Raw genomic sequence first — 22694 nt, forward strand, 5'->3', positions numbered from 1 at the left:
AGTGGTGTCCATCAGAGGCCTGTTTTGAGACTAGTTCTGCTTAAGATCTTCATCAATGATATAGACGGACTGAGTGCATGCTCAGCAAGTTTGCAGATGACACCGAGCTGAGGGGTGTGGTTGACACACATGAGAGATGGGATGCCATCCAGAGGGACCCAGATAAAGTCAATAAATGGGCCCATGTGAACCTCATGAGATTCAACAAGGCCATAGGCAGGGTCCTGCACCTGGGTCAGGGCAACCCCAGGGATCAATACAGGCTGTAGGAAGAAGGGATTGAGAGCAGCCCTGATGAGAAGGAGTTGCGGGAACTGGTGGATGAAAAGCTAGAAATAAGCTGACAGTGTGTACTCACAGAGAAGAAAGCCAACTGTATCCTGGGCTGCATCAAAAGCAGGGTGACCAGCAGATCAAAGGAGGTAATTTTGCCCCTCTACTCCAATCTGGTGAGACTCCACTTGGAGTACTGCTTCCAGCTATGGAGCCCTCAGCACCGGGAAGATATGAACCTGTTGGAGCAGGCTCAGAGGAGGGCCACTAAAATGATCAGAGGGATGAAACACCTCCTCTATGAAAACAGGCATAGAGAGTTGGGATTGTTCAGCCTGGAGAAGAAAAGGGCTCCAGGGAGACCTTATTGCAGCCTTTCAGTCCTTAAAGGGTGCTTATAAGAAAGATGGGGACAGAGTTTTTAGCAGGATAGGAGAAGGGCTAATGATTTTAAACTAAAGAGGATAGATTTAGATATAAGGAAGAAGTTTTTTTACCATGAGGGTGGTGAAACAGTGGCCAAGGTTGCCTAGGGAGGTGGTAGATGCTCCATCCCTAGGTTCATTCAAGGTCAGGTTGGATGGGGTTCTGAGCAACCGGATCTAGTTGAAGATGTCCCTGCTTATTGCAGGGTGGCTGGAGTAGATGACATTTAAACGTCTCTTCCAAGCCAAACTATTCTGTTAGTAGGTTGTAGCTGTAAGTATCTATTTAAAACATTGAAGACTTCATGCCCCTTCTGCTACATGAGAGTCTCTACTGAAAGAAGCACGACTTACTAAGTGGAGTTGGCAGAGTCAGGTGTTTCCTGTAATATCTACTATCTTTTTGAAGAACTGTACTTTTGGTTAGTGAAAACTTTTACCTGTACATGTCTGTGTTGAATGGGTGACCGTGAAGGATGCTCTGGAATTGTGAATCTGTAAGTGCTTTTGTTGAGTTTTCAATGATGGGAGCTCTGAGAGACTCTAATGATTTTGAGAGGTCCCTTCCAACCTCAACAATTCCATGATTCTGTGAAATACTTTTTGGCAAGTTGCAGCTACAGCCAGAGCAGTCAGTCATTGCCCTCTCTCTTCTCAGTTCCTACAACTCTGGTGGGTAACCTTATCTGTTAACTTATATCAGGTTCTTTCCATTTAGGAACAAATAGGCTGCCTAGAGCTTTGATTAATGGACTAATTGGATACGGTATCCTGTAAAGAAGGGGAAGAGTTTTAGGAGCTTGATCTGTCTAGTTTCTAGGCTCAGAACTGATGGAACAGCTCATGACATGGATGTAATCATCATTTGCCTTTTCCACCATGACCTACCTCACAGAGTTTAGAAAAAGAAGAGCAGGAGGATTCTCTGTAAAAGCTAAATAACTTAATAAGGAAGTTTTCCCTTCAATCTATTCTCATTTGTGCAAACTTTGGGCAGTTCTATAAGGCAGCTGGATGGCAGCTGCACTTTATTTTGTTTGTTTCTTTGTTTTCTCCCCAGTTAAAAAAAAATAGTGTTTGATGTTACAAATGCTCCTAGGGTCTCCACCTCTGGGTTACTGTAGTAATAACACTGGCTTTAGGAAAGGAGGAAATTTGCTTCTCCCTTCCTGGATGATTTTTGTGGTGAGCTTGGTTTTTTTAGGGGGAGAGAAAGGGGAGGCGGGGGGATTGCTTGTTCGTTTGTTTTTTTGATTGTTGTCAGGGGTGTGCACAAAAAGAAGTCCATGGAGAAGGCATGGGGAGATATTCTGCCTTTGGTGATTTGGATTTGGGATGTATGGTGACAGGCATATCAGTCTGAGAACAGGTTCTGTCAGCTGTAAAGACCCATGTCATAGGATTATTGGCTGGAAATTAAAACTGTGCTGTAAGAAACTAATGATGTCATAGCAAATCCTTAGTTTCCTTGGGGGACCTCTTGGGAGTGTTGGTCTGCTATCCATCTATGTACAAGCGATCAGTTCAGTGAACAGGTTCTTGCAAAGCCTGACAATATTGTTTCCACTAGACTTGCCACCCTCGTTTCTCCCACAGCAACACAAAAGGATTGACCTGACTAATTCACTTACGACTGGAATTTTGGACTTTACTGGTCAAAGGGGAGTGCAAACATTTGGCAAACTCAACTGAAGAATTTGGTCATGACTTTGCTTTGCAGTGAGCCATATCCTACCCAGAACTGCAAGGAAAATAGCACTTAGGCTCATAGAGAGGGAACTAATTTGTGTTTTGTTTAAAATGCCTTTTGGCATTTTTTGACATGTTCTCTGCTCTTATAAATCTGGGGATAATATTGACAGGGTCATGTTGTGTCTCTGAGACACACACAGTCTTGCTGAAGTCTCTGAACAGATATTATTTTCTGAATGAAATTACCTTAGTGACAGAGCATAAAATCTGTTTTTGTCACTAGAGTAGTTGCCACAGTGACAGGATAACCCAGTTTTGTCAAAAACTGTAAGTATCAAAATAATCTTAACACATCCACTCTTGTTTTGGCCTTCGGACTCATGGGATTAGTGGATTAGTGTGCTCTATTTGGGTATCGGTACTAAGCCCAGTGATGCATGATAGACCTTGCAGAAGGAGAGTTTTCAAAAGGTACTTTCAAGTCTCCAGAGGTTTGAATAGTCTGGATGAGCTCCAACTACACATCTGAATATGCTGTACAATTCATACTGCCTTCCTCACTTATCCTGTGATTGGGAAAGTGCAGGGATGCCTCACTATCTCTCTACACTTTTACTCCTTCCTGGGTGCTTTATTGTGCAATGCAGATGTAATCCAGACCCTAGCTAAATACTCATGCAAACATACAAGAATCTGGGGTATTAGAAAACTTTTATTAAACAAAACAAAGTGCTTCTTGGTTCATTTAAAAATAATCATGGTGCTTGATTTACATATACTTTGGAACATCCTCAAAATAACTGTTCCAAATCTATAATTTCAGCTACTGCATCTGGCACAGTCAGATTTAATTGGGTTAAAAAATGTAATCCTAGAAGTATAAATTCTAAATCTTTGCACATTCCTGGGATTCCAAAAACATGCATACTTTTATAACTTAGTTTTTGCAAGATCAAACCTGAGTGCCTTCCTTGCCCACGGTCTAGAAAACAGTTGAATGCCCTTACCGTATCAGCAGAACAGAGAAATGAAGGAATTCAGAGGAACCCTGAAGAACCATTACAAATTAATTCATTCATTTGCTTCACCTCTGGGGATAATAACTTTTTTTTCAATCAGACTCACTCCTCCTACAGCCACTCTTTCAAAACTACAGTATTAGAAGACATGGACACCTCTTAGTTATATGGTGATTAAGTTTATATAGAAAAGGAGTATGCACATACACAGATATTTTAGTGCCAAACTATGATATAAGGTACCCCTTACCTGGCTGCAGATTGAAACAGGAAGCTTGAAGTGTTGATTATGCCCTGCAAAGCCCCAAGACCATTGTATTTCCCAGTGTCCATTGAGGTTTGCCAACCTTCAAGGTACCCAACACTAATGTGGCTAGAGAAGGGAGTCTGAAGGATGCGCGAAGTCTCAAGACTTAAGTCAAATATCAAATCTGACAGTTCTGTTTCATTTTTAAATTCTTCCTCTAAGCTAAAGTTTAAACGTGCTGCATGTACGAATTTATAAACCATTTATTAATGACATATATATATGTGAATTGGAAATGATACATATAAATATATATGAATTGGAAAGTTGATGAAATGTGCCCAGAAGAACTGTCTCCAGGGAGATCTTTCAGCGGCCTTCCAATACCTAAAGGGGGCCTACAGGAGAGATGGGGAGGGACTCTTTATTGGGGAGTGGAGTGATAGGATGAGGGGTAATGGTTTTAAACTGAAAGAGGGAAGATTTAGATTAGATAATAGAATGAAATTCTTTACTGTGAGGGTGGTGAGGCGCTAGAACAGGTTACTCAGGGAAGTTGTGGATGCCCCATCCCTGGAAATGTTCATGACCAGGCTGGATGGGGCTTTGAGCAACCTGCTGTAGTGGGAGGTGTCCCTGTCCATGGCAGGGGGGTTGGAACTCAATGAATTTTAAGGTCCCTTCCAACCCAAACCATTCTATGATTCTACGATTCTATGAACTGAAGTCACAGCCTCTGAAGTACTGGCACAATACTGACATTGGTAAATAAAGACAAATACAGCTGAATAAAGCACTTTCACTGGAAATGGGATGGTCAAACACTGGAACAGGCTTCTTAAAGAGGTGGTCTATGCCCCAAGCCTGACAGTGTTTAAGAGGCATTTGGACAATGCCCTTAACAATATGCTTTAATTTCTGGTCAGCCCTGAAGCAGTCAGGCAGTTGAACCAGATCATCTTTGTACCTCCCTTCCAACTGAAATATACTACTCTTTGTTTTTTGCAACAGTTTTCAGCTTGGTGTGGAAACGTGCCATCTGAACACAGCTTCTACACTTCTGTCTGACCCTATTTACCTACTTATATGACTTTTTTGTAATTATCTTTGTATGTGCTATCCTGAAATTGTTGCAGACTCCGTGACTTTTGCTGTTTGCAATGTCACTGATGCTATCACCTTTGTGTAGATCATTTCCCATGGTGGTTTGTAAAGCTGCTCCCAGTCCAAATCTTACCTGAAGTGCCATCATCAGACTGACAAGAAACTGAACACCCCAAAAATGATAGAGCAGAAGCTCTTCTAGAACAAATGAACTGCTTGCTTTCTCAGATGAACAGTGGCTTCTCTTTTTTTTCTGTGGTACCTGTCAGCTTCTTGACAAATCAGTGTCATAATAACAATTAATTCTAATAAGGATAACACAGAAAGAACTCAGCTTACTATTATATCTGTATCTGTATTATATCTGTAATCATCCAAGGGAAGTGATTCCCTGTTTCTGTTGGAAGGAACTGAAAATTACCAATTAAAGGTGAATTAGATAAATAATTATCTTTTGATCAGTCTTTTCTTACACAGTATCATGAAACAGCAGCACTTACTGCTTATCCCAGTAAGATTCAGATGGACCTGATTTCAAGGCAAGTTAAATTGATATATATTAGAAAAAGTGCTAGAATTGAAAGTTAAATTGACTGAAAACAGATGTGAATTAGACAATTACTTAAATCTTAGAATTTTGAAAGGAAACAGAAAGATGGCCCTAAACATTGAATAATGCTGATGATAATGCTCCAGCTTCTGCCACTAAGTCTTCATCCTTCATCTTTTAGGCCTTTTTGCTTCTTTGTTTCTCAGCTAAGACTGCTGAATGCCAGAGTACTGTCAGTCCTGAAGGTGCTGGATTACATTCTTAAAATGTCTCAAAAGACATCGCTTTTCACTAGCTCAAAAGACAAAAAAATGAGTTTTTGTATATGAATTCAATATTTTGTATGAAAATGTAGGCGCTGTCTCTATTTTAACCACAATATAAATCAGCACAGAAAACAATGTAGGTTTTGGCATCTGTGTCATGTTAGTTTTGAATGATAAATACATACCAGATTTGGGAATTACAAAAGCTGCTTGTGTGGTATGCTACAGTTTTTCCAGTGTATCTACAAGTTCTTGAGCTTTCCATGTCCTAAATTCTCCATTGTGCTCCTTGGCATAGCCCAATGGGATTTCCCACCAAGCACATGGAATCTTCCCTTGGGATTCACCTGCCCAGGAGCGTACCACAAAATGATAAAAATGGATGGCTACGGGGAACAATGAGACATCATCTTATCTTAAAGAGTATAGAGATTGAGATTACATATCAGGAAGAAAATCTTTACTGTGAGGGCTGTGAGACACTAGAACAGGTTGTCCAGAGAAGCTGTGGATGTACCATCCCTGAAAGTGTTCAAGGCCAGGCTGGATGGCGCTTTGAGCAACCTGGTCTAGTGGGAGGTGTCCCTGCCCATGGCAGGGGTGTTAGAATGAGATATTTGAGGTCCCTTCCAACCCAAACCATTCTATGATTCTATGATTCAGAACTGTTCTGAAGCAGAATCAGATATCCTTGTATGTACTTGACACATATTTTTCTGAACTATTCTCCCAGTTATCCAAGAGATATCACAGCATACAGAATTAGCCCGCTTGAGTGTTTCAGCAGCTTTTGATTAGAACACTTTCCTTAATATCCAACCAAAAGGCTTTCTGTAGTCACAGTAAAATTTGTTCTTGGTCTTTCTTCTGTTTGCCTGAAAAACAATTTTTCATGATAGTGTGTACAGACTTTTATATATCAGAGGGCTACAATCATGTCCTTCTTATTCTTTCTGAAGCAGAATCAGATATCCTTGTATGTACTTGACACATATTTTTCTGAACTATTCTCCCAGTTATCCAAGAGATATCACAGCATACAGAATTAGCCCGCTTGAGTGTTTCAGCAGCTTTTGATTAGAACACTTTCCTTAATATCCAACCAAAAGGCTTTCTGTAGTCACAGTAAAATTTGTTCTTGGTCTTTCTTCTGTTTGCCTGAAAAACAATTTTTCATGATAGTGTGTACAGACTTTTATATATCAGAGGGCTACAATCATGTCCTTCTTAGGCTTCTTTCTTCTAAAGAAAACAAAGTCATGTTTCTTCAAAACATTTTTTTATATATATACTCTTTATTCTATTGTCTTCTGGATTCTCCCAGATAATCTACATCTTTCAAAAAATGCACTGTTTAAAACTAGATGCAGAATACTATCTCAGGTCTCTTGATCCCCTTAAAGAGGGTGGATCAGCCATCATTCATATGTTGTGTTGAATGTACTGCTTCTTGTATTTAGTTCAGTTTATCTCAAATTTCCTTGGATGTGTTTACCCCTGTCCTTGGTTTAAACTCTTTCTAGTTTAATGCTGAGTACAATTTTAAAATGCTGTCCATCTTACTGATTAGTTAAATTTAAAAGCTTGTCTTGTGTAGACATATTTCTTCAAGATCAAATTAATCACACTAGTGATATAGTCTGGTTAGATAATTTTTAATGCAGGTAGGAAATTGTATAGAAAAGCAAGTGAAAAAGTTCTCTGTTTATTTTTTAACATTTCTCACATTGGTTCTCTCAATTACTTCAGTGGGATTTGTTTTCAATTTGGATCAAATTCAGGTATCTTTGGAAGGCTGCCATGACATTTTTAACAGTCCTTACAGGTGTTAAACAGGGTTCACAGTTGATAAGAAACCAAACATTTTGTTAAGGATTTTTGACACAATTCTATTAGAGGATATAAAAATTCACTTAATCCAGTATCTTTCCTCCAGCAGTGTCTGTGAGCAAAATCTTGAGAAGAATCTACAAGACAACCATGAAACAGAGGGTCATGGTAAAACGGCCAAAGGGAAGTTGCTTCCTAACCCTGTTTCCCGGTGGTTGCTTATTCACTGAGGAATGAGGTCTCAAAATTTAATCATGTTTTATGTGAGAGGGTATTTGTGCAATTCACATAATGCTTAACCTTTCTGTGAGTCCTGTAGTGGCTTTGTCTTTCAGTTAGTCCTGTTTACCACAGGTTGGTAATATATCAGGGTTTCTTACTCAAAAAATGCCTATTTTTATGTATTTCTTACTTTCAACCACTTCAAATGACTTGCCTTTTGATTTTGTCAGATATTCCCTTGATCCTGTATTACAGGAGTGAGTAAACGAACAAACAAATTGGCCTTCCCTGAACTTTTCAAATGTGTTCCTCTTTGCACAAAATTCATATCCATTCATGATCTGTTACCACTTTTTTGCCCCTTTCTATTTCTGCTGTTTCTGGTTTCAGAGGTACATGGTTACTTAAGAGTAACTTGATGCCAGTGATGTCACAGGCATGGTACAGTGTGAAGTGTGGGGCAGAATATCTTCCTAGTCCAAACTGGTGGGAATCCCTGATACTCAGAGCTACTTAAAGTTTTTGTGAGCATATTTCTGACGAATTCTTAGTCTAAAGAGAAAAAGTGAAACATCCCACAAGCCCCAGTAGCACAGCTCACAATTGTTGCAACATCCCACAATTTCAACTGAAAAATAACCCAAACAATCATTTAATTGGGTCATTACAGTCTGAAAATTTTTATTCAGAATTTTTACGTTTAAAGCTTTCGTTTGTTCCTATTTTTCTTGTCTGCGCCCTGTGATATTACCTCTCTCCTTTACAGGATGTCAAGCTAAAACACAAATGTTCAGAGTCCAAAGATACCAGAAAGTTGGTTTGGCTCAGGTGGTGGTGACCACATAAAAGCTTCAAGTTTTTCCTTGTTTCATGTGGCTTTTTTGTAAGTTGGACAACAAAAATAGTAGGATGAGGTTAAGTAGCACATCCAAACTTACTGTAGTTCTTTAAAAAAAAAAAAAAAAAAATTGCAAACACTTAATACTGAAAGAGAGAAAACCACCCTTCATTTGTCCCAAAATTATTTAGATCCTTGTTTTCATGTTGAGTGTCTTTGGCACAGCTTGTGAAAGATGAAATAGTCACACAGTGCTAGGCATAAATAGATGTATGGCTTTGCCAAATTTCCCCAAAAGTTTGGTGTGAAACAGGGATGGGAATATTTTTTTAAAAAAAAAAAAAAAAAAAAGGATGAAAAAGTCTGAGTATAACGAAATGTTCAGCTGAGCAAATTTTATGATCTTCAAAGCATAAATAGGGGTATAGAGACTCAGAAGAGTATGTACAGTCAATAAAGTAGCTAGTTGTCATTGCCAGCTTTATGGATATAGTTTCAGGAACAGCTTCAGCCTAAATCATGACCAGAGATTAAACTTTATTGATATCTAATGTTAATTGGCAAGTATTTCAATTTTAGTTTACATGACTGCTTTTCAAATGTGATAATTCCTAGCCAGTAAATCTGTAAATCAAGAACTGGTAACAGGGAGAATCTGTGGTCTGAGCAGGCATACTTAGTCAGACCAACATTGTCTAACACTTACACTCTCACTCCAACAGTGGCCAAAAGCAGATGTGTAGGGCAAGGTATATAAATTCAGCAAAGCATCCCTAGAGCGATCTCCCAGCCAGTCCCAACGTGTGATTCTGTGGCTTCCAAATGGTGTGTGGTATATATATGTATATTTCTCTGCCTTGAAATTTTCCAGTTTCCCTTTGGGCCTGTGTAAAGTTTTCACATCTTCAACATGCTGTAGTACAAGTTCTGTAACCTGCTGTGTTCTAGTTCATTTTGGCTGGTCTGTTTGTTCTTTGTCTCTTTAATAATTTCTAAAACTAAGTTGTTTTCTGTGGTAAATATAGCGAGTGTAGTTCTTCACCTCATCCAGAGGCTTTTCAAAGTTGCCTGTGAGGCTTTTCCCACAGTTTCCAGATCTGCATAGTGAACAGTTTAAAATATGGAAGTGTTACTATGCATCTCAACTAACCTTAGGCAGAGTTAGACTTGTAGTCTAAACCAGTTACCCAAGCGTCCTCTACTATCAGTGGGGAACAACAGAAGCTTCCATTTATTTTAGGCATCCATTTTCAGCTGGAGTGAGTTGCCTTGCCTGGAGTGAGGTCCTTGTCTCTCCATGTAGGAGGTGTCTGGATAGCCAGCTTAGACTTTTACAACTAAAAATAGCTGCCATGAATCCCAGTCTAAGATCTTATAAACAGTATTTACTTTGAACTCTCGGAATTTGGAAAGACACTATAATCTGAAAGCAAAGGTGGAATAGCCTAATGAAGTAACAATGCACGAGCTTATTAACACACTTCCAAGGGCCTTCCAAGGCAGCCTGGCAGCAGAAGCATAGACCTAGAATACAGGAAAAGTCTTTCTGGGGTCTGAATTCAGATCAGGATCAAGTCATCCTTCAGAAGGTCATTTGGGTCAGATATTCTGCTAAGAGAGGAGAAACATCACAATAGACACAAAACTGCGCAAGTGAAACATAAAACTTTGTGTTCCTACCATGCAGCCTGTGCCTGTTACCCGTAACACTTGAGCAAATTCAAAATGTTCACTGGTTCAATGACTTCTACCAATGCAGAGTTAGATAGATGCTCTGAAGGTTTAGCAATGCAGACCTGTTTTGTTCCGGTCCCATACAAATCAATCCTTGGCTAGGGGAATAGGCTAAATTTTCATTTTGAAGCACTTATTTTTGTTGTTTTGACCCAAAGCTGTTGGCATGAGTTTACCAGAGGGACTAACAGGGATTTAACTCTCCCGTTAGCAGTGATCCACGTGTGCTCACTTTTCACACACAAAGAGATTGTCCGGCTGCATTGCTGCAGCTTCCCGCATTTGGACTGGTCTGTTTCCATCCACGAATTGCACGTTTTTTATGTGTATTCTCAGAGGTTCCCACCCTGTGGTTCATGAATGAACCACTGGTGGTCTACTTGCTTGTGGTGTATGTAGAACAACTTTGGCTCTCCTTGTTTCCAACTGCTAATGTAGGTATTTGCTTACAGAAAAAGCCAGAGGGCCTGTAGAAGCAGCCGGAATCAACGGAGCACAGACAATTCAGATTCTTCATCCAGGGACTGCTGCCGCACTGAAGCCAAGACTCACTAACAGCCACTGCTAGGAAGGTGACAACACCTCACGATAAACTCTTGACAATCATATAAGTGAGTAGTCCCTGTTATTCATCCTTACTCATCTGTCACTAATACTTTTTAAGGCTATTGCTTGCCTGTTATGTTTTTAGCCTACATATCAAAAATTAGTCAGGCTTGTTTTCTGTTTCTAGCTAACTTTGATAATGTCTTGTCATCTCTTTTTCCAGTTGATGTTTTAATCTGAATTCAGCTGATACTTAATATCCTTGCAATGAACAAAAGCTAGGTCAGGAGCACGTTGCTTCACTTCCACTAACTGAGATAGGTTTGGTTGAGTGAAGGGTTGATTGAATGTTTTCTTAGCACTGTGTATAAAGAAATGTATCCATGAATATGTGGGCAGAGAACACCCAGTTTGAAATTTTTGGGCAAAACTTTTTTCTTTTTAAACACCATGCTTTTCAACAATCCAGACATGATCGATGTTTCAAAGTGATGAATCATAGTGCAAAATGTGAGCCATATAAGACCTCATTTCTCAAAGAACAGTGGAAAACCAATCAGAAAAAAAAAAAATTTAAAAAGAACTGGCTAGTTTATGCCCCTCAAGATCTTAGCATAAATGTTGTGACATGTTTTGCTTGTGTGTGAGTATGCGTGTGTTTAATCTTCATCCAACAAGTGTTTTGATGCTATTCAGAATAAAAGAAAGAACGCTGTTTAGTCACAAAACCACATGTCCTCTCTACAAAAACAAGAAGTCTTATGACTTGAAATTTGAAAATTTACCTAGCCACGTTAATATCTAAATCACTGCTGGATCTCTCTTCCTTTTCCCAACCAGCTCTCCTTCAAACCCACAGAAAGTTTCCTATTCACTTAGGTGGGCATTGGATCAAGCCATTTGGTGATTCCTGTTGTATGATAGTACTGGCGGTGAGGGTTGTGCACTGTTGATGTTGGGTCTGAGTGATTTCCCTAATTTCTAGTGGTTTAAACCTGGTGGTAAAATTTTTATATGACAGGAAAGTGACCCTGAAGGTAGAAACTTGGTGTGAGTTTTTAGAAACCCAATGAGAGCTCTGAAATTTTCCTCACGACCCTCCCCATCTCTTTCTTGTATGTTCTATTAAAGCAGGATGCAGAAATGGGGTTTACAGAGGGTCACTGATAGCTAGGTTTACATGGAACAGATACATTTCAAGTGGCCGTAGCTAATAGAGGGGTCAGGCAAAGGTATTGTGAGTGTCCCATGAATATAATTACAGCCATAAATTAGTTTTATGTGCCAACATGGCTCACTTCTAGGCAACAATATAATTGAGCTGATGACACATATATTTCCAAATTCCACTCTTTGGCTTTTACCTCTTTCTTAAAAATAATGGCAAGACAGACATTCTGAATAGAGCAGAAATCTTCAAAACAGAACTCAGAAAAACTAGGCTTTATTTCAAAGTTAATATCCTGGCGAGACTTAAGGGAAGGCTTGACGGGGTTTGTGCATCCAGCTCAGCCAATTCATGCTTCCAGATGGAAATTCTGTGAGACATTTTTTTGGTTTTGTTTGATGACCTCGGACAGTTCAGAAATAGATAGTTTATCCATGTTTCGCACTGTGTTCTGGTTTCATTCAAGCAAGAGGCAACAGAACTCTGTAGAAAGTAGCCAGGAGTACAGATAACTACAAACTGGAACCAGAAATTTATCCACCTTTATTGGCAAAGCTCACATACAGAGCTTAAAAAAAACCAGCCCAAAACGGTAGTGAAGACCAAACAGCCACGAGTCCATTTATTGTGCACCTCTTTACTGTACTCATGACCACTGCAGCTGAGCTTTATTAAGTACAAACCAGCTGAACACATCTCTGTCAGCCCAATATTGGGAGTTTAATTGCTTGCTCTGAGATATTTGTAACCTTACGCAGACCATTTGCCCAGGAAGGTCACAAAGTTTCCAAGACAAATCTCAATATATTTTCCGTGTCCAGGATTGGATAATCCAGCTGAGGCGTGTTTTGAACTGGGGGAACTGGACCTTGTAAAAAACACAGCTTTCAGCTACCATCATTCATACCCTTTTCCTTCAGCCTCTGTTTTCTGCTCTCAGTTCCTCCTACTGAGTGCTTTCTCAGGGGCATGTTGGTTGTGCTTTCTGCTTAGTTTATAAGCAGTATCTTGCTCTTCATCTGGGATTTCAGGAGGAGGATGGCATTTGACAAATGCTGAAACTAATAGCAACTCTGGCTCATGCATGTGTCCCGTACAGGACAATGACATTAGCCTCAGCTGCAGAAATAGAAAGGGAGAGACTAACTGGGGAAAATCTCTTGATTTAGCCAAGATCTTTATTTAGCCCAGAGTTTAGGTGAAATCCCAAAGCTGGGAAATATCATTGCAATATGTTTTGCTACTCCATGTTTTTCTGGAAAAATGATGTAAATGCTCCTTAGAAAAGAGCATGTGAATGACTAGTGCGCCATGGATTCTTTGATCACAAAAGAGCTCCAGCACATAAAAGGTTTAAGTGAAGTAATAAACTCTATAAATGCACATTAAAAGGAAATTATGGCATATTTGGATGCAGTATAGAAAAACTAGATCATGTGTAAAGTATCTCTCACCACTGCTCAAAATGAAGAGTTAGTAGCTAAGGTATGACAGTGCTTCAGGTTTCCTGAGGCTTGTTTCAATGACAATCCTGCATCTATTGCTGCAAGGGGCTCTGGTCTTCTTCACAAGGTGTCTTCTCTCATGTGAACAAACTCTGCCTTTCTATCACATACCTTCATCATGTGTTTTGTTGTTTGTTTTTTTTTAAATAAACAAATCCTGGCACAACCAGGACCCTGGTTTGTCTGTTTACTTAGCTTGATTTCCTCTCACTTTCACACAACAGTAAACTTCAGGGCTGATACCAGCTCTTCCCACTGTCTCTTTCTCTCTGAGAGGCCTATCTGGTGATGTCCCATCTCCCCTTGCTTCCTCAGAAAGAATCTCCCTCAGTTTTTGCCCTTCGCTTTTCCTTGCATGCAAACCCTGCAATTAGCTCTGTACTGCCTTTGTCAGTCCAGGCACCACAGTAGCAAGATGTGGGTGATCCTGTATTTTGCCCTGCAGATATGATTATTGGATTAGCCAGGTGGCCTCAGTTTACTGGCTATACGATTTCCAGTGACTCAGAGCAAGAGACACTGAACACAAATACATGATATGGCAGAATGAGACAAAAGAAACTGTGTTAAGAGCTTTTTCTCATCAGCAGAAGGGTGGTCTCTAGGAAATACGCTTCACAATGTGTCTTCAAAAGGAGCCAGTTCAGCTGTTTTTCAACCAGCTGAACCAGACATTAAAGGAGTTTTACTCAGAGAGAAGAAAGAATATATGGACCTAAAGCAATTGACTTACCTGTGATGCATGCACGGGTACAGTAGAGGGCCATGAAAACAATCAGAGGGCTGGAGCATCTCTCCTATGAAGACAGGCTGAGAGAGTTGCGGTTGTTTAGCCTGGAGAAGAGAAGGCTGCGTGGAGGCCTTATTGCAGTCTTCTAGTAGAATCATAGAATCATAGAATGGTCGAGGGCAGAAGGGACCTCCAAAAGTTATCTAGTCTGGCCTCCCCGCAGTCAGCAGGGACACCCCCAACTAGACCAGGTTGCCCAGGGCCTCATCGAGCCTCACCTTGAATATCTCCAGGGACCGGGCCTCAACCCCCTCCCTGGGCAACCTGTTCCAGTGCTCCACCACCCTCATAGTAAAGAACTTTTTCCTAATCTCCAATCTAAATCTGCTCTTTCGCAACTTAAAGCCATTGCCCCTCGTCCTGTCACTGCAGGCCTTTGTAAACAGACTCTCCCCAGCCTTCCTGTAGGCCCCTCTCAGAAGTATCTAAAGGGGGCTACAGGAGAGATGGGGAGGGACTCTTTATTGGGGAGTGGAGTGATAGGATGAGGGGTAATGGTTCTAAACTGAAAGAGGGGAGATTTAGATTAGATAATAGAATGAAATTCTTTACTGTAAGGATGGTGAGGCGCTGGAACAGATTGCCCAGGGAAGCTGTGCCCCATCCCTGGAAGTGTTCAAGACCAGGCTGGATGGGGCTTTGAGCAACCTGCTGTAGTTGGAAGGGTCCCTGTCCATGGCAGGGGAGTTGGAACTCAATGATCTTTAAGGTCTCTTCTAACCCAAACCATTCTATATTTCTGTGATCAAACTCATTCACATTATCTTCAGACACAGAAAGAGAATACCTTTTCAAAGTTCCTCTCTTGATTTGTGATCCTTCCTCACGAAACAACTTCCCTGAAGAAGAAACTCTTAAGATACAGACAGATCTCATGCTTAGCATGATGTTTAACCATAGCCCCCTTTTGCTTCTGTACCAGGGGAATAATTTCTTTGTGATCTCAGAGAAATTGTAACTGAAATTGAAGCAGAATTGCCAGTGTGTAAAGCAACACTTCAAGGTACCTCTCCCTCTTTATACTGGTCTGTTATTCTCTCACCTAGCAGGAAAACACCAGTTTGATTTTGCTTCAGTCCCAATTAGTAGGACTGAGGGTGGAAGGAGAAATATTACATATCTTTGCATTTTCAATTGGAGAGAAAAAAGGTAGGAGGCTCATGCCAGCTTCTCAAAATTTTAGTTAAGTTATGTTTGGATTCTCTCTCTCTCTCTCTTTAAATGGTGTGCATTTGTCTGACCCCAGCAAGTGGTGTGATGTGCTTTCACCATACTACTTCTTAAACTAACAGTTATCTTTGGCAGGTAGCATAACTACTAAGGCTCTTTTATATGTCTGGGGCTCTTACTGTGGTCAGCACTTCAAGTATAGCCCAACCTAAATGATTTGAGGAGAAAACATGGAAATGAAATTATTTTTTCCAGTAGTGAAAAAATGACCTTATTAGTTATTACATATTACAAGAATTTAAGGCTTTCATTAGAACTTTGAAGCAGAGCTGCCATTATTAACATTGTTGATGTCTCCATTGTAAAAAAATAGCCTTTTGAGTTTACTATTTGAAAGTTCCTTGGAACAATATTTAAATCCAGGTTCATTTCATGTTTCATGTCTTTATAAAATTGTTCTATACATGTATTTTTACAGGGGCATTTAGGATTAATCTCAGAGTCTTTTGTTTCTGCTGCTTCTAGGCTCCATAACATCCATTTTAATTTTTAAAAAATCAGTCTTTAAGGCATTGATGTTTTAAAAATGAAAACAATTTTTTTTTTCTTTTGCAAATTATTAGTCTTTTTGCAGCCAAAACACAGTAACTCTTTTCATTCTTGCATTTTGGACAGTGTCATATTAGCATTAACTCTTTTTGGACTTCTTGTCATCAACAAGCCTGAAAGACAGCCTCTGCAGAAGTGTATGATCTGGATTAGTCAGTGATGATCGTATCATGACTAGGTGTCTGTGAGGCTGCTGCTCCTAAAGCCAAGAGGAGGTACATATGCAACATCCAGCAAGCAGTTCAGTTCAGTGGAACATGTTTTTCATAGAGGCAACTAGTATCTGAAGGCCTTTGGTACTTCTTCCTCTGTGCCGAACTCCAGCCCTGCAAAATTACTGTCTGTGTACGTGCAGTTATTTCATTGCATGCACCTGTTTAACTGTTTAACTTGCATGCAGTTGTTCAACTAACTAACCCTAGTAAACAATATAGTTTGGTTTAAACACATTTTGTGCAACACCGAGGAAGAGAAACAAACCAGGAGACTAACAGGAAATAAATGCACTGTCATTTTAGAAAGCAGCTTGTGAAGAGCTAATCATTTGAGGCTGATTCCTCTTTTAAAGAGGGAGAAGAGATGATTCAGAACCACAAAATGTTTGGTTGTTTGTTGCTTTTTTTTTTTTTTTTGTCAGATATTCATTAGCCTAATCGCAAAGAAGTAAAACTACAAGTCAGCTAAGCCCCGTATTAGTATGATGTACTTACGGTTTAAATCAATTAAACAAAAAATTATCCTCACCCAGTTGCATTGAAATACATGGCAGCCTCATTTTTAAAGAAACTGAACTGAACTTAAAAGGAGAAAATAACAGCTATGCCCTTGCAATTTTCTGAATCCAATGGGATTCTGTGAATAAAGCTGGGCTAAATGTTTGTGTGCTTTTGTACTCAACCCAGGATCTGCACTGCTGACCTGAAAATAGGTAGATGCTAAACACCGTTTTGCTCAAACCAGTACTATGGGGTCATTATCATTAGTCATATTGAAAAAATTATAGATTGGCAAGAAATTATGTTAGCTGCAAAAAGTACCAACCTAAGTAACAAGGATAAGAGACCTAATGGAATTTTTAAGTACTTAGCTAGTGCTCTGCTGAATCAGGGTCATGTTTCAGATTAATTTGCTGAGCAGTATTAACATGAATGGTTAAGATACTTTTGAGTGAATTTAGTTGAATTTATTTCACGTTGCACAAAAATGAGTTAGATCAGAGATATATTTGTGGACAATTCATGCATACGCTGAAATAAGCAAACAAAAAATCCTCTTTTTGGAAAAATACTAATAGCTAAAATTATCTAAAAGTTATTGTTGTGATTAATGTACTTTATTTTAGCATGTTGCTATTCCTTTTTTGTATGTGGTCTGTAAAAAAGCTCTGTGGAAATGACTGGATTGCTTAAGAATACAATGAAATAAATATATGCCACATAATTTTAAAAACTTCACTAATTTTATTTCTATCATTACTCTATTCCAGAAAGTTAGAATAGAGAAATAAATGAAGGAACTAAGAAAAGAAGCTCTTAATTTGGGGATATCTTACTGCATGGAGAGTTTTTATGCTGTGCACTAGTAGTGAAAAAAGCATTACCTGACTTGTTTAATACTGTGCTTGATAGGATATCAGGAGTATGACTTTATTCTTATTGAGTGAGCTTCGTGATAGAATGAGATTAGTGATAGATCATTTTATCCTACACCTTATGATAGTAATCCATAAGAATGGATGTTTCCACAAAGGTGGAAGAGTGTTTTTCAGAATGGAAAGTCCAACAGAAAATGGCCTGAAATTGTGCCAGGGCAGGTTTCAGGCCAGGAGTTTATAAAACTGGATTATATACTCAGCCCTGGAGATCAGTTTGTGTTACAGTTGTTTGTATTAGTTGATTCTGCTCGCCCCCCTCTCCTCCCCTTCTTCTTTTCTTTAAGTATTTCAAAGTTCATCAAGAAGAAAAAAATCCTACTGACAGAAAACTTTTCTATTGAATAATTGACTTTCTTTGTTAAGTAATGAAAAATAAGTCTGAACTCTGGTGGGTGAGATTCTCCCCATGCTGAGCAAATGGGATTGAAATGGAGCGTAGAATCTGTGTGGGTTTTCTGTAGATAAATGAAATTCGTCTGAAGACAGGAAAAGTGTTGATGGCTTATTTTATTAACTCTAATTTTGTGAAAAAGGTAGTTCTATTGGCTTATGGATGTAAATCAAGTAATTATCCTAAGCAATTCTGGGATTCCAATCTGATCATTATCTCCCTTCTAAAATACAGAATGTCCAAAACTCCAACAGAAAGCTTTTAATTCTGCTTCTGGAAAGAGACCTGTAATTAGGCAATGCTTACTTGTTTTACAGGCTGTGTAATGTATATCATATAATGCCCATGCAGATTAATTTCAGTGGGAGTAACAAGCAGGCAATTTAAAGTTAGGATTAATAAACAAAGAAGACATGAACTTCCCTGCTCTGCTGCAAAATGTTTGGATAAGAAAACATGTTCCTCTTCATCCTCACCATGTAGCAGAGAATCCTGGTTTATGCTTTTGTATTGATAAAAGTCCTGTCAAGAATCCTGAAGTATGGTAGCAAGGAGACTGATGGTCAGAAGGGAACACTGTCATACACAAATCAGAACCCCTATTTTTTTTCCATATAATTTTTTTGGTTGTTTTATACAAATGAGACCTAAGATTTGAAGGTGAGATACAAAGAAATAGTAATGAAGTTAATGTCCCTCAGAAATGCCAAGAACTTCAATTCTTTGTTTTCTTTAGCTCTGCTGGCAGTCGGCTTAGGAGATCAGAGAAATGGAATAGGAACTTTCGTGGTATCCCTTGTAGGAGAAAAGGTCAGTGTCTTTGTGTTCTAACTGTCATTAAACATTCATTTTTGAATCATTGTTTAATAAAAACCATGGAGACATCAAAACATGAAATATCAGGCTTTCTGTCAGCTTCTTATGAATTCTCTTGGCCACCACAACCCATCATTTTCTTTTAAAAAAACCCAGAGTAAAAAAGGTGTAAGGAAAAACCCGCAAGCAACTAAAATTTTCTCATACATCAAACATAAAGGTCATAGCATATTTTTTTCACTTACAGATTAAAGTGTAGCACAGAACAGAGCTCCTTTTGTGGCAAGGCCAAAGAACGTCAATGCAACAACCAAACACCATATGGTAAGTCCAGGACACAAAGGAAAGCATTACTCAGATAATTGTCTCAGATAATGCTGGGTATTATATTAGCAAGCAAATAATGTGTTATGCAAATGATGTAGAATTCATCCAACAAATGAAATGCCAGCATGTTTGAAGCTTTGTGAGTCACAGACAATGTTTGAAACGTATGCCATGACCATCAGGGTAACTGCTTTTCTTAACTACTCAAACAAGGGAAGAGACAATTAGAAGAGGTTCACAGGACTATTTTATTAATTTTTTAAGGCAGTGGCCTGAAAAAAGCAGTTCTCTTCCCCCACAACTGAAAGATTTAAAAGACAATTTCCTCATTTGGTTATCCTCAGAGAGGCATATAAGGTAAGCCTGTTGACCAATAATTGTAAATAGCCAGGGAACAATTTCTGAATAGCCAGGGAACAATTTCTTCATCCTGCTTTTAACTGGAAGTGCAGAATTTTGTTGACTTCCAAAAGAAGCAAGTCCTTCTTAGCTGTCCCATTTGTTGACACTGTTTGTCCTCTAGTGGGGGGTTTTTCTAAGAGGGTTTTGCCAAATCTCCCCCTGATCACTCCTGGTGAAGAAGCTGATCCTCAAAAGGTGGAAAGAGTCAAATGCAGCTCAAGAAGATTAGGTACAGCTGCTGCTGCCATGCTGTTACTATTGAGAGTGGTAGGAGCCAGGAAGACCTGGACAAGACTTTGGAGGGGAAAGTTTCAATGGTCAGCCCAGAAAATTTAGTGGCTACTTCCACAATAGTAAATCAAATAGAACCAGGCTGGTATGTTGTCAGGATGGCATCCAGCACAGTTTGGCCCTTTCAAGTCTTCTCTCACCATCAGACTTCTTGCTACTGCACTTTACAGAACACTTATTCTTACAGAAACATAAAACAGGACTCTCTGCTGCATGGTGGGGATGAAGGACCCTTATCCAATGCACTTTTTTGCTCACAGTCTGGAAGTGACCGTTCCCAAATAAGATGTGTGCTGGCAGGCAGCCCTGTCAGGGGAGGAGACTTTACTGGTGTTGACACAGGATGGTGCGTGCCAGTTAGACTCAGTGCTGCAAAACAGTCTGGAGCATGTTCAGTGCCCCAGTATTGGCACAAACATATTATTCTCCAATGGCTTGCAGTCTTAACACTTACCCTTGAACCATTTGGAAGGGCATTTTCTAATTCTGTTCCTCAATGGAAGTTGCTGGGAAATATAACAGGTTTACACCCAAAGAGTCAATATACTGCATTCCTCCACCATGGGGAGAACAGTTGAATAAAGTCCAATTTCTGAGTTCACAGTCAGTGGAAAACACTATAAGACTGAACAAGCTTTTACTGTAGCATAATTCCTATATTGCTGATAGGGTGAAGAGAGAAAAGAAGTAGGAAAAAATGGTAGACACGTGGATGGAAAAGAGGATACTGAGAAAGACTGAAATCCAAGTTGCATAAGAAAAAAATGGTGCAGGACCTTTGGACAAATTTATCTCTACCTGGTATGAGACTAGAAATTAGTTTAGTTTAAAAACCAAAAATATAAGAATTTCTGATATATCAAAGTGGAAACTACAGGCAACAGGCCATGTCCGCTGCATGTATCACCATTAATACAGCAGAAATCTAAACATGACCCATGACAATTTCTCGACAAGACCATTCATTCATTCTTCTTTTCTTCCACGAATTAAAATCACATTAGAAATTTTTTATTGATAGAAAAAGCATTTTGTTCAGCTTTCCCATACTAAACCAAAACTAAGTGAATTAGTAGTGGGAAACCTAGCAGTCTACAAAACATTTGTTCAGATCAAAGTAGTGAAGTCTTACTAATGATTATTTCATGTTGACAGAACTAGGATGTAAGTGTTTTATTGTGTGAGTGATTAAAAGACACGGGATACAGAATTTTTATTACAACAGCTTCTAGAATATCTGGTCTTACTAACAAAGACTTGGCCAAGGCAAGTCTGAATTAGAAGCCATTCACCAACTGTACCATGTTGCATGGGAGAGCCTAAAACCCCCTAGAACTATTTCTGTCTCAGTAGCGTTTTACAAAGAATTAACATAAGACAAATGTTTTCACCTGACTGTAAGTTTACTTGGCCAAAGGACAAAAATGATAAAAGCTGGCAAAACTATGTGACAAGTCATTTGTGTGAGCATTTGAACCGCTGATCATAAAGTGAAAACTGGGTTTCTTTCACTTTTTTTATTATTATTAATATTATTATTGTTGTTGTTGTTATTATTACAATTATTCACCAGGACATATTCTAGTAATTACATGGCATAAATTACTGGAGCTAAAATTAATACCCAATATATTATGTTCACCAAAAAGTCCTTAATACGGTTTCTCTTCTTTTCAAAGACAATTTAAAAGCTGGAAATCTTTAAAGCTTGGACGTTGAAAAGAAAAACAGCAAAAAAAGCTGTTTTGCAGACTTGTCTGGTGTGAGTTTGTCTGTGTTTCCAGCCCTATGGGAGCTTTGCCTCATTCAAGTCTTTAAATATTTATCCTGAAAAAAGGTTTAAGAGAGAAAGAGAGAGGAGGAGGCGGAGGGGAACCTCTCTCTGTTCCCACAGTCTGCCGTTCCCCAGCTGGAATGAATGGAATCCCGATAACACTGGCTTGTTCAGAAACGCAAAGCTCACCCAGATTGTGCAGAGACGGCTTTAGCTGAACATTGCACAGACCTTCTGATTGTGGGGCAGGGAGTGATAAAGTAATTAAAAACAATATCGTCCTAAGAAAATCAAGTTGTTATGGAAATGACCACCTCATCATTACAGAGGGTATTGCCTTGAAAAAGACCAGGTTGAGATGAGTTTCTGCCAGATCCTTTCTTTCTTACATGTCTGTAGTAACATGCCATCCTAAAACACCTTATTTTGTATTTTCCTTACCATCAAAGCATCAACTTTGCATATTGGAGGCCAGAACTCTGTGTTTGTCACTCCACAAAGCACTTAGCAGCTTTCCAGTGGATGCTTGGGATCCTTATTTCCTGTCTTTTCCTCTAAAAGCTGTTATTTTGCAATTCATAAGCAAACTATTATTAGTAGACCCCAGAGATCAAATTCTGGGGTGTGTATATGTATCCAGGTTATGTATATTATGTACATACACAGAGATAGTATGAATCTCTGCATGAGATAACACACATGAAATGAAGGCCTAGGTATGTTATTCCCCTGTTAATAGGCACCTCACTCTGCCAAGAGCCACAGGGAGTGTGTTTGAAAGATTTCCTTAGTTAGAAAGACATAAAGATCAGCTAAGGAAATCCAGTCTGGGTATTTGTAGTGAACATTGTTGATTTGGATCGACAGCCTACCAGAGGATTTACTTTAAGAGATATAATCACATGATTATGTTGTCTTGGTGATAAACAGAACAGCTGATGAGTCACCTGCACGTTCAAAAAGACACAACTAAAAGGCTGTATCTTTGTTTTGAACATACAGCTTGCAAAGAAGGACTTGGCCATGAAGCATAAGCAAAGCAGAGAAATAA

General features: G+C 39.2%; 1 long non-coding RNA gene across 5 annotated transcripts in view; it reads left to right on the forward strand.

Annotated features, from left to right (window-relative positions):
* LOC106894914 overlaps positions 1-22694 on the forward strand; it is a 131884-nt gene that overhangs the window by 14124 nt on the left and 95066 nt on the right. For all 5 annotated transcript variants that reach the window (XR_001413338.1, XR_001413340.1, XR_001413339.1 and 2 more), the window contains exons 2-4: positions 10653-10811; positions 18770-18843; positions 19097-19173. This is a non-coding gene — a long non-coding RNA (uncharacterized LOC106894914). The remainder of the gene's footprint in view (positions 1-10652; positions 10812-18769; positions 18844-19096; positions 19174-22694) is intronic.

Source organism: Calidris pugnax, unplaced genomic scaffold, assembly GCF_001431845.1.
Source record: "Calidris pugnax isolate Ruff unplaced genomic scaffold, ASM143184v1 scaffold178, whole genome shotgun sequence".
Lineage (NCBI taxonomy): Eukaryota > Metazoa > Chordata > Aves > Charadriiformes > Scolopacidae > Calidris > Calidris pugnax.